This window comes from Oratosquilla oratoria, chromosome 11, assembly GCF_046742065.1.
Source record: "Oratosquilla oratoria isolate Oo_2021 chromosome 11, ASM4674206v1, whole genome shotgun sequence".
NCBI classification, from domain to species: domain Eukaryota; kingdom Metazoa; phylum Arthropoda; class Malacostraca; order Stomatopoda; family Squillidae; genus Oratosquilla; species Oratosquilla oratoria.
Genome location: NC_134787.1, coordinates 37,206,683 through 37,221,682, shown reverse-complemented (window position 1 = coordinate 37,221,682; position 15,000 = coordinate 37,206,683). Strand labels below are relative to the sequence as shown.

The 15,000-nt window shown below is 36.9% G+C and overlaps 1 protein-coding gene across 6 annotated transcripts in view; it reads left to right on the top strand.

The window, feature by feature from the left end:
* LOC143029744 (sodium- and chloride-dependent glycine transporter 2-like) overlaps positions 1-15,000 on the top strand; it is a 181,260-nt gene that overhangs the window by 30,510 nt on the left and 135,750 nt on the right. The gene's annotated exons all lie outside the window — the stretch shown is intronic.

Below are 15,000 nucleotides of genomic sequence, written 5' to 3'. Positions count from 1 at the left end.
CCCTGTCCTCCACTTCCATCATAATCATCTCTACTCTATTCTTTCCATATGTAACATTCCTCACATTTATATCCTTCTTAGTAAGGAGCATAAATCCACCCCCTTGTTTTACCTCCCTGTTTCTAATCTAATAATTATATGCACCATGTCCTACACTGTTGAGTGGTAGTGGACCTTTCAAATTTGTCTCTACAATTCCCATTATGTCCGGTTCTTTTTTCTTCAGATAATCATTCAGTTCGTTCAAGCCTGTTATTAAGCCATCTATATTTGTATAAGACACTTTTAATTTTCAGCTACTTCCATCGTGTTTTCTGCTTCCTTTCCGTTTTCTCTGCTATAAACCATTTCCTCACTTTCATATTCACTACTCTCCAATAGAATTTCTCTTTTTCAGACTCTGTTCTTTTCTCGTTTTTTCCTTAGCTTCTAGTCTTTTTGTTTTCTGCTCTTCTCTTTTCTCTTTATTAATTTCTCTTTTCATCCATACCTGTTTATATTGCTCACTGTCTGCTAGTTTCCCTGCTTTGCTAAGATATTCTCTGCTGTCGTTTGTGACCTGAATTTGATCTTAATTGGTCTGGTCTTATCTGTATTGTATTTCCCTAGTCTATATATTTCTTCATTTTTTTTTTCCTGATTCTTGTCCATCCTCTTGAACTACTAATATCTTGTTTACCTGTTCCTTCTCCACTTTTACTCTTGTGGTCCTATTTAGATTATTCTTCTCTTCCATTCCTAACATAATTATACATTTCTTTTTGTCCGCTAAGTCTCTTACTATATTCGCCTTTTCTCTCATCACTTTAATAACTGTGTCCTTAGTTTGTTCTTTCATCTGTTGTGTCACTATATCTCTAAATGCAATTTTTGTTCTCTTGGACTTTTCTCAAACCCTGTGCTTTTTTTTTTCTCTCTCTCTCTCTTTTATTCCCCATTCTCATTTTCTACTTTTTTAATTTCTTCTCCTAATTTATATGATCTCACTATTCTTTTTTTTTTTTCAAATTCCATTATACTACACTTCTGATATTGAATTCCATCTCCCACTTCCTACTACATTCCCATATTTTATTGAGATCACTCTGTAGCAACTCATTATCTTCTACAATGTTCACTTTTTCAAAAATTTTATATCGTCCGCAAAAAGGCTCATATAACTTTTAATTCCTTCATCCATATCATTAATATATATTGCAAACATTATTGGGGCCAGAACTGTTCCTTGTGGAACTCTACTAATTACTTCATCCTAATTAGAGTGTTTGTCTCTTATTACCACTCTCATTTTTCTTTCATGCAAGAAGTCTTCCATCCACTTCGGCAATTTGTCCTGTATACGCCCTGCAGTTTCTAATTTCTTTTGTAATTTCTTATGTAGCACTTTATCAAAAGCTTTCTTCAGGTCTAGAAATGCACAATCAGCCCATCCATCTCTTTCTTGTGTTACATCTATTAGCCTTCAATAGAAACACATTAAGTTTGTGACGCATGATCGTCCTTGTCGAAATCCAAATTGCCTTGGATTTAGTACGTTGTTTTTTTTTCCAAATGCCTTACCCATCTAGTTTTGATGATTCTTTCGTAGATTTTAGCTATCGCACTTGTAAGAGAGACTGGTCTATAGTTAGTAGGGTCTTCCTTGTTTCCCCCTTTATATATTGGTACTATATTTGCTCTTTTCCTATCTTCTGGAACTTTTTCTTCTTCTAATGAACTGCTTATTACGCTATGTATTTTGTCTGTTAGCTCATTCCTGCATTCTTTAAAAATTCAGTTTCCCATTTCATCTTGTCCATGCGATTTTCTGACATCGAGATTACTCAAGTGATCCATTATTTCATTCCTTGTTACTTCTATCTCTTTCATAGGGGGTACTTTCTCCTCCCACTCAATATCACTGGGTTGTATGTTCTCCCTCGTAAACACCGATTTAAAATGCTTGTTCATAATTTCTGTCATTTTTATTTCCTCTATGTGTTCAATTTCTCCTTGTCGTAGTTTCTCTAATTCTTGTTTGTTTTTCAGTTTGTTGTTTACAAATCTGTAAAATAGTTTTGGTTGACCTTTACATTTTTCTATGACATCCTTTTCATACTTCCTCTTTTTCTGCTCTGCACACTTGTACATATTCATTTCAATAATTAGTATTTTCAATTTTTCAGGATTTTTGCTTTTTTCCATTCTATACAAACTTTGTCCCTTTTGTCCTTTAACTCCCTGCATCTTTCGTTGTACCAACACTTTACATATCCTTTTTCTTGTTTTTGTCTTGGAACATACTTTTCCACTCCCTTATAAAATTTTGTCAAAATGTTCCATTTCTCTTTTACTGCTGTGTTCTTGTGTATCCTTTCCTAATCTGCTTTTTGAAAGAATTATCTTATTTTATCCAAATCTGTTTTTCCATATATCAATCTTCCCTTTCTATATTGTTCGTTTTTTTCTATGTATTTTTCCTCATTTAGTTCCAGTTCAACCAATATGTGGTCACTTTTACTTATTGGCGTCTTGTCTTCAATCCTGTCCACTATTTTGGGTTCTGATGTGATTATTAGGTCCAGTCTTGATGGTTCTTCCTCATTTTTATACCTAGTATTCTGTTGTATCCATTGTGTCATTGTATGTTCTATAATCATTTCAAGTAGTACATTTCCCCATAGGTCGTCTCCACCCTTCACTGTCATCTCTTCCTAGCAGATTTCTTTACAATAAGTCACCCATTATAACTATTCCTCCTCCATCTTCCATTATCTTATCTAGTGTCATCCTTGTGTCTTCCAATATATTTTTGTGTTCTTTCTCTTTCCATATGAAGCCGTTTTAGGAGGCACATAATTTACAACAAACTTCCTGCTCTTCCCATCCCTGTCCTCCACTTCCATCATAATCATCTCTACTCTATTCTTTCCATATGTGACATACCTCACATTTATATCCTTCTTAGTCAGGAACATAAATCCACCCACCTCTCTGTTATTAATCAAATAATTATATGTACCATGTCCTACACTGTTGGGTGGTAGTGGACCTTTCAAATTTGTCTCTACAATTCCCATTATGTCCGGTTCTTTTTCCTTCAGATAACCATTCAGTTCGTTCAAGCCTGTTATTAAGCCATCTATTTTGGTGTAAGACCTTTTAATTTTCTGCTACTTCCATTGTGTTTTCCGTTTCCCTTCTGTTTTTCTCTGCTATGAACCATTTCCTCACTTTCATATCCACTACTCTCCAATAGAATTTCTCTTTTTCTGACTGTTCTTTTCTCGTTTTTTTTTTCTTAGCTTCTAGTCTTTTTGTTTTCTGCTCTTCTCTTTTCTCTTTATTAGTTTCTCTCTTTATCCATACCTGTTTATATTGCTCACTGTCTGCTAGTTTCCCTGCTTTGCTAAGATATTCCCTGCTGTCGTTTGTGACCTGAATTTGATCTTAATTGGTCTGGTCTCATCTCTATTGTATTTCCCGAGTCTATATGTTTCTTCTAATTGTTTCCCTATTTCTGGTCCATCTTCTTGAACTACTTCTAGTATCTTATTTACTTTTTGCTTTTCCTCCTTTATTCCTGTAGTCCTATTTAGATTCTACTTCTCTTCCATTCCTAATATAATTATACATTTCTTTTTATCCGCTAAATCTCTGTATTCTCCTTCTCCCTCATCACTTTAATAACTGTGTCTTTAGTTTGTTCTTTCATCTGTTGTTCCATGATACCTCTAAATTCCATTTTATTGTTCTCTTGTACTTTTTTCCAAGCACTTACCTCTTTTGCTATGGACTCTTTATTTTCTTTATTATTCCTCTTTAATTCCTCATTCACTTCCTTTACTTCTCTTAACTGTCTTTTTAGTTCTTCTATTTTTTTTTTTTTTTTTAGTTGGATTTTGATACTTTTTCTTTAGTTCTTCCATTTTATTAACTCTTTCGGTAACTAGGGCTACTTGGTTAAACCTAACCTCCCATTCTTCGTTCATTTTCTTAGTTTCTCCTCTAGATTTACTAGTCGGGGAGGTTGTCACTTCCTCCCTCATTAAATCCATAAAAGCAGTTATCTTCTCTTTCCTTTGAGCTGTTATTATCTATATTTCTGCTCTTGACACCTCTTTTTTCTTGTTGTTCCTCGTCTGTGTTTTCTTTCCCCCGTTTGTTTACACCTCTCCTAAGATCCGGGGCCCGTTCGTCCCATTCCTTATTTCCTTCCATTTTCCTCTCTAACCCCTCTCTTTCTCCCATTTCTATACCTTCCCACTACACCACGAGCTTTCCCCCTTGCCTACTAATACAACAAGGTACTCCCTCATCATTGAGATCCACGAAAGTTGCACTTCTTTTCCGGAGCTCCAATCTTCGTCGTGTATCCGAGGTACGTGTGTGTGTGTGTGTGTGTGTGCGTGTGCGTGTGTGTGTGTGTGTGTGTATTTACCTTGTTGTATTTTATGGGAAGGGGAGCTATGCTCGTGGTGTCCCGTCTTCATATCTCATTTTATCTAAACTGTTTATAAATTCATGTATTGTTTTTGCACACACCACTTTCTCATCTAACTTGTTCCAAATGTCTATGTGTGTATTTACCTAGTTGTATTTACCTATTTGTATTTTACGGGAAGGGGAGCTATGCTCGTAGGATCCCGTCTCCATATCTCATTTTATCTATTTTTAAATTCATGTATTGTTTTTGCACACACCACTTTCTCATCTAACTTGTTCCAACTGTCTATTACTCTGTGAGGAAAGCTGTTCTTTTTCAGATCTCTTCTATAGCTGTCTTTCTTGATTTTCTTTCCGTGTCCTCTTGTATTTCTATCATCCCATTTTATCAGATTCTCTCTATCAATAATTTCTATGCCTTTCATGATTCTGTAAATAGCTATCAAATCTCCTCTCTCTCTTCTTTGCTCTAGTGACTGTAGTTCAAGTTTTGCTAGTCTCTCTTCATATGATTGTTTTGAGAGTGTTGGTGCCAATTTTGTAATTGCTCTTTGTATTTTTTTTTTTTTCATATAAAAATATTTGTACTTGGTGACCACATCGTTGCTGCATATTCCAACCTTGGTCTTATCAGAGTGATTAGAATTTTCTTCACCATTTCTTCATCCAGGTATGTAAATGCCACTTTGATTGTTCTTATTAAATTATAAGTTTCTCCAAAAATCTTATTTATATGTTTCTCAGGTGACATATTATTCGTAACAATGACTCCCAGGTCCTTCTCATTTTCTACTTTTTTTATTCCTACTTCTCCCAATTTATATGATCCTGTTATTCTGTTTTTGCTTTTTTCAAATTCCATTATACTACACTTTTTAGTGTTGAACTCCATCTCCCACTTCCTACTCCATTCCCATACTTTATTTAGATCACTCTGTAGTGACTCACAATCTTCTTCCGTGTTCACTTTTTTTTAATAGTTTTGCATCATCTGCAAAGAAGCTCATAAACTTTCAATTTCTTCATCCATATCATCACTATATATAGCAAACATTATTGGGGCCTTGTGGAACACCGCTTATTACTTCATCCCATTTTGAGTGTTTGTCTCTTATCACTACTCTCATTTTTCTTCCTTGCAAAAAGTCTTCCATCCATTTAAGCAGTTTGCCCTGTATCCCTCCTTCAGTTTCTAATTTCTTAAGCAACTTCTTATGTGGTACTTTGTCAAAAGCTTTTTTTTAGGTCTAGAAATGCACAATCAGCACATCCATCTCTTTCTTGTATTACATCTATTAGCCTTGAATAGAAACATATTAAATTGGTGACGCATGATCGTCCTTGTCTGAATCCAAATTGCCTTGGATTTAGCACTTTTTTTTTTTTTTTTTTTTTACCCATCTACTTTTGATAATTCTTTCACAAATTTTTGCTATTCTACTTGTTGGAGAGACTGGTCTATAGTTGGTAGGGTCTTCTTTATTTCCCCCTTTATATATAGGTACTATATTTGCTTTTTTCCAATCTTCTGGAACTTTTCCTTCTTTCAAGGAACTGTTTATTATGCTATGTATTATGTCTGCCAGTTCATTCCTGCATTCATTCAAAATCCAGTTTGCTATTTCATCTGGTTCATGCGATTTTCTGACATCAAGATTACTCAAGTGTTTCATTATTTCATTCTTTGTTACTTCTATTTCTTTCATAGGGGGACTTTCTTTTTCCATTCGATCTCTTCAGGTTGTATGATCTCCCTTGTAAACACTGATTTAAAATGCTTGTTCACAATATCCATCATTTCTATTTCCTCTGTGTATTCAACTCCTCCTTGTCTTAATTTCTCCAAATCTTGTTTGTTTTTCAGTTTGTTGTTTACAAATCTGTAAAATAGTTTTGGTTGATCTTCACCTTTTTCTATGACATCTTTTTCATATTTTCTCTTCTCTCTGCACGCTTGTACATATTCATTTCTATAACAAGTATATATTTTCCATTTTTCAGGTCCTTTGTCTTTCTTCAATTTGGTCCAACTCTTTTGTCTTTTAACTCCCTACAATTTTTGTTGTACCAGCACTTTACATATTCTTTTTCTTGTTTTTGTCTTGGGACATACTTTTCCACTCCTTTTTTATAATTTTTTTGTCAAAATATTCCATTTCTCTTACACTGTTGTTTCTTCTTTGTATATTCTTTCCCAGTTTTCTTTTTGAAAGAATTCTCTTATTGTATCAAATTTTGTCTTTTCATACATCATACTTCCTGTTCTATATTGTTCATTTATTTTCATGTATTTTTCATCGTTTAGTTCCAGTTCAATCAATATGTGGTCACTTTTACTTATTGGTGTTTTATATGCAATCTTTTCCACTATTCTAGGTTCAGATGTGATTATTAAGTCTAGTCTCGATGGTTCTTCTTCATTTCTATAGCTAGTGTTCTCCTGTATCCACTGTGTCATTGTATGTTCAATAATCATCTCTAGTAGAACATTTCCCCATGAGCCGTCTCCACCCTTTACTGTCATCTCTTCCCAGCAGACTTCTTTGCAATTAAAGTCGCCCATCATAACTATTCTTCTTCCATCTTCCATTATCTTATTTAATGTTATCCTTGTGTCCTCTAACATACTTTTATGTTCACTCTCTTCCCACGAGGCTGTTTTTGGAGGCACATAATTTATCACAAACTTCCTGCTCCTCTTATCTCTGTCTTCCACTTCGATCATAATCATCTCTACTGTATTCTTTCCATATGTGACACACCTCATGTTAATATCCTTCTTAGTCAGGAACATAACTCCACCCCCTTGCTTTGTCTCTCTGTTTCTAATCCAATAATTTTATGCATCATGTCCTATACTGTTGGGTGGTAGTGGACCTTTTAATTTCGTTTCTACAATTCCCATTATGTCCGGTTCTTTTTCCTTCAGATAATCATTCAGCTCATTCAATTCTGTTATTAATCCATCTATATTTGTGTAAGACACTCTTAGTTTTCTGTCACTTCCATTGTATTCTTTGTTTCCCTTTTGTTTTTCTCTAATATGTCGTATTTCCTTACTTTCATATTCACTACTCTCCAATAGAACTTCTCTTTTTCTGGCTCTGTTCTCATCTCGTTTTTTTCCTTAGCTTCATGTCTTTTCATTTTTTCCTCCCCTCTTTCCTCTTTATCCATTTCTCTTTTCATCCATACCTTTTTATATTGCTCACTTACTGCTAGTTTCCCTGTTTTTGTTAAGATATTCTCTGCCGTCGTTTGTGACCAGAATTTAATCTTAATTGGTCTGGTCTTATCTGTACTATACTTTCCGAGCCTAAACATCTCTTCAATTTGTTTCATGATTTCAGGTTCATCTTCCTGAACTAATTTTAGTAAACGGCTTACTTTCTCTTTTTCCTCATTAATTCTTGAAGTTTTATCTAGGCTATGTTTCTCTTTCATTCCTAATATAATTATACGTTTCTTTTTATCTCTTAAGTCTCTTACTATATTCTCCCTCTGTCTCATTACTTTGATAACTGAGTCTTCAGTTTGTTCTTTCATTTGCTGTTTAATTATGTCAGTAAATGCAACTTTACTGTTTTCCTGGATTTTTTCCAACCCTGTGCTTCTTTTGCTATGGCCTCTTTGTTGTCTTTATTATTCCTCTTTAATTCTTCATTCTCCTCTTTTACTTCTTTTAACTGTCTTTTTAATTCTTATATTTCATTAGTTAAATTTTTGTTTGCCTTCTCTAGTTCTTCCAATTTTTCAACTCTGCGCAATTTTGGCTACGTTACCGAACCTGTGTTCCCAACGTTCGGTCATCTTATCAAGTTTCTCCTCTAGTCTTGCCAATCGGGGGAGGTTGGTATCCCCCCACCCCACCCTCTTTAAATCCCTGGAAACTACTATCATCACCTTCCACTGTGCTGCTTTTATCTATACTTCTAATCTTTACATTTTTGTTGATCCCGTCATCACCAAAGTCACTATTGTCGGTCCGCCTCTTGTTTACAAGACGCCTGGCCTCCTAGACCATGTCCCTCTCTTCCTCATTTCCCTCAATAATCCCTTCCCTTCTCCTTCCCTATCACTCCCCCACTACACCACGAGCACTCCCCTTCCCTATAAATACAATAAGGCACTTCCTGGACGTTGAGATCCACGTAGATTTTCCTTTTTCTTCGGTACACCAATTCTCGCCGTCCATTCGACGAAAGTGTGTGTGTGTGCGTGTATGTGTGTGTGTGTGTGTGTGTGTGTGTGTGTGTGTGTGTGTGTGTGTGTGTGTGTGTGTGTTCGTGAAAAGCTGGTGTCAGTAGTCATGGTTGGATATAATGCAAACACTGGTCTCGTCTTTAGAAGTTTCGAATCCTGTCTGGGGTTCGTTTGTAGCGATACAATCCAAGCGAAGCAAATACATACCTCGTAAATAGAGGCCGTGCGCCGAACAGCAGGGCTGCCGTTTCGTATAATTTTGTACCAAAACATAGACAAATAGCGGCATGTGGCAACTTGACAAGGAATTTTTTTTCTACATACCAGCGGTCTGTTCAGAACATTTAAAAATTCCAGCTGTTGTTTAAAAAGCATATAACTACTTATCAAATAATAAATGGTACATCAAAATATATGACTTTATTGGTAATTATGTTACTTAAAATATTATACCCCAAAAGATACGTTTTTACGGGGTAGAAAAAACAAATTCTACGCCAAAGTTTCAGTTTCCTTTTTGCGATAATATAAAAAATAATTTGTATATCTTACTGAATATGTTAGGGCATGAGGGTGTAGTGACGCAGCCACAGGCGGTCACACACTTCCCATAGTTGGCAAGAGGTGAATATGAGCTAGCCAATCAGGAGCCAGCAAATGGTTCTCGAGCGGCTAGCGACCTCTCTTGCCAACTACGCTGAGCCGCGAGCGACCCTTAAATAGGGCAGCGGCGGCTAGTACGGACAGAAGATAGAGATAGATCACTCGAGCTGCAGACACCACCGCGAGAAGACGTGCTCAGCATTCTCCGCAGTGTGCCAGAAGCAATAATCCAACCGATACCCGAGCTTAGGCAAATTTCTTCTTTGCCCCTCGCTCTGTCGGATATATGCCCTTATAACCCCCCTTTCGACTGAGCATAGCCCTTGGTGGTCTAAAAACTTGCTCAGTCGTCTGGTGGGGAAGGGAAACCCCCTCCCTGTCTCCCGCACCTAGCGGAACAGGCATAGGCCGAGACCCGGCGATCGAGCCACCCAAACCGTTGCCAATAGACACCCGGGCGCCAGCCGACGCGGCGCTTTCCCTTATCCTGCCGCTAGCCACTTAGCCAATTAACGAGCTCCGTTAGGCCATTCAGGACAAGTGAGCACAGACCGTACCCCTACGAACCCCCCCCCCTCCCTCATACCATTTCCCCCTTTTTCCTTCCTTTTTAACTTACGAACTCTGACACATACACACCACAGAACACACACACACACCAAGCCCAGCGCCTCGGCGCAATGGGCAGACTTAAACTTCGAGAAACCCGGCCCACGGCCGGCTCCAACAAAAGAAATATCATATGGAAAACATTATCGACCCTCAACATACACGTACACAAGCTATTCTCCAGCGGACCCCTTCACACCATAGTTGCCGACGACACCACTATTGAAAACCTGACCAAGAAAACTTCTAAAGCGGCATTCACCAAAGAAGGACTTGAAGTCAATGACCCACCCGAGCTTAACGCCAAACGGACACTGGTCATCAAACAGGTAGACGACCACATTCAAGAAAGGACCACAGAAGAAATCAAGAATGAATTTGAAAGGCTAAACTCAAACATCAAAATAAATGAGGTTATCAAGATCCCGAACGCCAAGACCATTATTAAAGTTAAAATGGAAACATCTGCAATGGTCAAAAGATGCCTTGAAACCGGCATACTTCTGTTTAGCCAGTCATTCCCCACACACGCCCTCAACCAAGAAATTTACGTTCAACTGCCACAATGTACCAGATGCTATTCCTACGATCATACATTCAGAAACTGCACACAACCAAACACTTACACTATCTGCTCATACTGCTCCTCCACCGAACACAGAATAAACAATTGCCACAACGCCATAAAGAAATGTCTAGCCTGCAACCAGAACCACCCAACTTATGCATCAAGATGCCCAGTTCGAAAAGAACTCATCAAGAAGAAGATCCAGGAACTTAAAACACAACACTCATCCACTCACACAAATACATCATACGCCAACATAGCTTCAGGAAATACCACTCAGTCTACACCAATGCCAACAACTACACCCAACCCTATAACACTCAAACACCTAACGGTCATCAACACTGCCATTATACACGCAAACATCACAGAAGCCGCCACTCCAGGAACATACCAACACACGATAAACGAATATTACAAAGCCAACGGACTTCCCACAATAATCATTCCTCCCTCAGTCATCAATCCAACACCAATACTCAACATGTTAAACAACACCAACCACTCCCACACTGAACAAGAAAACATGGAAACAGAAGAACAAAGAAACAAAAGACCACTCACCTCAGAACAAACCCCAGAAACCCAACAACCTTCCAAAGCCAAGAAAACAGAACAAGATAACATACCCATACAAATAATAACACCAGACACCAATGACATGACAGACGACGCAATCCACCAAAACACACACACTCTCCTACAAACAGGCAAAATAAAATACATCTACACTAAGGACATACCCGAAGAAACAATAGAAACACTAATAAAACAAAAAATACTAGACCTAACAAAAGCTCCTATACAAAGACTGACTGAAGTAAGATACAAAAACACAAAACAAGGATATTACGAAATACGCAAACACAAACCTACAGACACACCACACTGGACAACCAACTGCCAATGAATCACGCGCACATGAACACAATACACATAATGCAACACAACGTACAATCCTGGACAAAACACAGACAACACGAACTATCCAATTACTATCTAACACAATCACCAGACATATTACTACTTAATTCCATTGGCAGACACACAGTCAAAATACACAATTACAACACATACACAAAAAACACATACAACGAAGACAACGCAGGCATAGCCATATCCATTAAAAAAAACATAAAACACAAACTTCTTGACGACTTCAACGAAGACTTATTAGCAATAGAAATAGACACAAACAGAGGACCCATTATCATAGCCACACTATACATCCCACCACGCAGACCCTACATACCAAAACAAGACATACTAAAAATTACACAAAAACCAATACCAACATATATAATAGGAGACTTCAACGCAAAACACCAAATATTTAACCACACATACAACAATCAAATAGGAAGAAATATCCATCCCCTAATAACACGAAACCACCTCACCTTCCTCGGACCAGATTTCCACACAACCATAACACCCTTTGGCTCAAGCAACCCGGACATGATTTTCACCAACAGACACCACCACCTTACATACAGAATACACCCCGGAAACATAACATCATCAGACCACATACCTCTCAACCTCACACTTTCCACTACGGCCATCACTATCCCCACACAACCCAAATTAGCATACAAACTAGCAGACTGGAAAAAGTTCAAAACAATACTAGAAACAACAACAAATGAATACATAACCACAGAAAAACAAAACACAAACAACCAAACAAAAAACACAGATTACATAGACAACAAACTAAACATATGGTACAAACTCATAAAGAACGCAATTACACAAAGCATACCAACGACACAACATAAACAAGTCCCCACACCCAAAACATCCAAAAAACTGAAACAACTAATATGGCAGGCAAATTACATAAAAAACAAAGCCACACTCGAAAACAACTGGACACCACACACAATAAGAACAATCAGACAAATACAAACATTAATACTTGAAGAAAGCAAACAAAGTTACGAAGACACATGGAACAACATTATATCAAATATCAAATTTAATCCCCAAAAACCACAAGAATTCTGGAATAAAATAAAACGACTCTTAGGATCAAATACCCCAAACACACCATACATAATACACAGTAACGAAAAAATACACGACGACAAAAACAAAGAAACAGCATTCAGACAGGTATGGCAAAACATATTCCAAATCACACCAGAAGAAAACACGCACTTTGACACGAATCACGAAACAAACATACTAACCCACTTAACACAACACCTCCATCAAACACAACCATACACAAACATAGACCTAAACAGACTAAACACAGACAACTACATTACCCAACCCATACAACTCGAAGACGTCACAAACATAATAAAACACACAAAAAACAAAACACCCGGAGAATCTGGAATCACTAAACAAATACTCTCACACACACCAAAAATAACTAAACAATTGCTCACAGACATATTCAACGAAACACTGAGCCTAGGATACTTTCCCCAAAAATTCAAAAACTCAATAATCACCTTCATACCAAAACCAAACAAAAACATAACACAAATACAAAACTACAGACCCATTTCACTACTCGAGACACCAGGTAAAATATTCGAAAGAATCATCACAAACAGACTAATGGCACACCTACACGAACACGACCTGTTAAACCCACACCAACACGGCTTCACCCCTGGTAAAGGAACACACACCGCACTCGCCACCCTATATGAAACAATTGCAGACACACAAAGACACAAACAAGCATGCATACTTATTTCAAGAGACATATCTAAGGCCTTCGACAAAGTCTGGCACGAAGGCCTTAAACACAAAATACTACAAACACAACTCCCTGACACTATCACGAAAACACTGTGTAGCTTCCTCGACAACAGAACAGCCAAAATAAAAATAAACCAACACATAGGACCAGCCTTCCCACTCCACAGTGGAGTCCCACAAGGAAGCGTAATATCCCCAACACTCTTCAACCTATACACAGCAGACACACCTCCACCATCACACGGAAGCTACACCATACAATACGCAGACGACATAACACAAATCATTACATACCCCAACACCACAGGAAAACAAATGCTTGCCAGGAAAACACAACACGAGATCCATAAAATTAACACATACGAGAAACAATGGAAAATTTCAACAAACACAAACAAATTTCAACTCCTAGCCATTTCATCACGACAACCACCACCAATCAAGATTAACAACACCATAATACCATACAACAAACAAGCACACATCCTAGGCCTCACCATAACAACACAAGGAATACAAACACACATCAAAAACAGAATAAGAATAACACAAACCACACTAAACAAACTAAGACGTTTCCGAGGACTCAAGACAAAAACACAAATACAACTATACAAGACACTAGCACGACCACAACTAGAATACCCACCCATAATCACAGTCACAAGTACACCTACAAACATCAAAAAAATGCAAAAATTACAGAACAAAACAATACGTAGTATACTAAAACATAAACCCCCCTACTTAGAAACAACACAACAACTTCACGAAACAACTAAATTAGAAACTATACATGCACGATTGATAAGACTGAGCAGTAAAGCCTGGAACACCACATTAGACATCAACACTCTACCACAGCCCCCATCAAGCAATAAACATAGACATGACCATAAAAACTGGCCTAGACTCAAAACTATTCTTGGTTGAGACCCCGGACTTTCCCCTAGCTAAATAAAAAAAAAAAAAAAAAAAAAGGTAGGAATACGTACGTAAGTAGTAAGATTAACTGTAATCTGGCACATAGCCACCCATAAACACACGTATCCACAAAGATACGTGTGTAATAATTATAAATACTAGCAGTCACATGGCACATAAGCCATTTCTAAACATACGTATCCCTCCCCCCCCCAAAATAAAAATAAAATAAAAAAATAAAATAAAATAAAATAAAAAATAAAGAAAACAAAAACAAAATAAAATAAAACAAAATAAGATAAAATAAAATAAAAATAACAGGAAGATTACGCATGTTAGAATTAACATATAATTAACATAAGAACTCTCAAGGCACTTGCCACATCCAAACACACATATCCACACGATATATGTGTATAATTAACTTACAATTCTTGATAATAAACCTCATATGGCACATTGCCAATAAAAACAACCGTAACCTTCCAAAAAAAAAAACAAAAACAAAAAAAAAAAACATATATATATATATAAATTTATTTGAGAGCAAGTATGACACAACCTAACGAATAATAACATTAACTGATATTAAAAAACTTTACATTAAATAACAAATCTTGCATCAATTCACGGCCTATTGCCTATACTAAGTCACACCTGCTCCCAACCTATGAAAATATATAACCTTTTATAAAATATGCAATGTAGGAAGCACTCATGAAACTTAATTGTATTCAACAAAACACTATTTACACTAAAATCAACATCATCACACCAAAAGGTATTCCACCAAGTGAGTGCTTCCTACATACCTATTAATTTTTACATGTATTTATTTCATGTTTAGCTAGTTAGGGAACCAATTTTTTAGTGAGCTAGGATGACCTCTTAAAAACACAAACCACTATGCAAGTGGGTCCGCCCCACACTATCTCTCTCACACT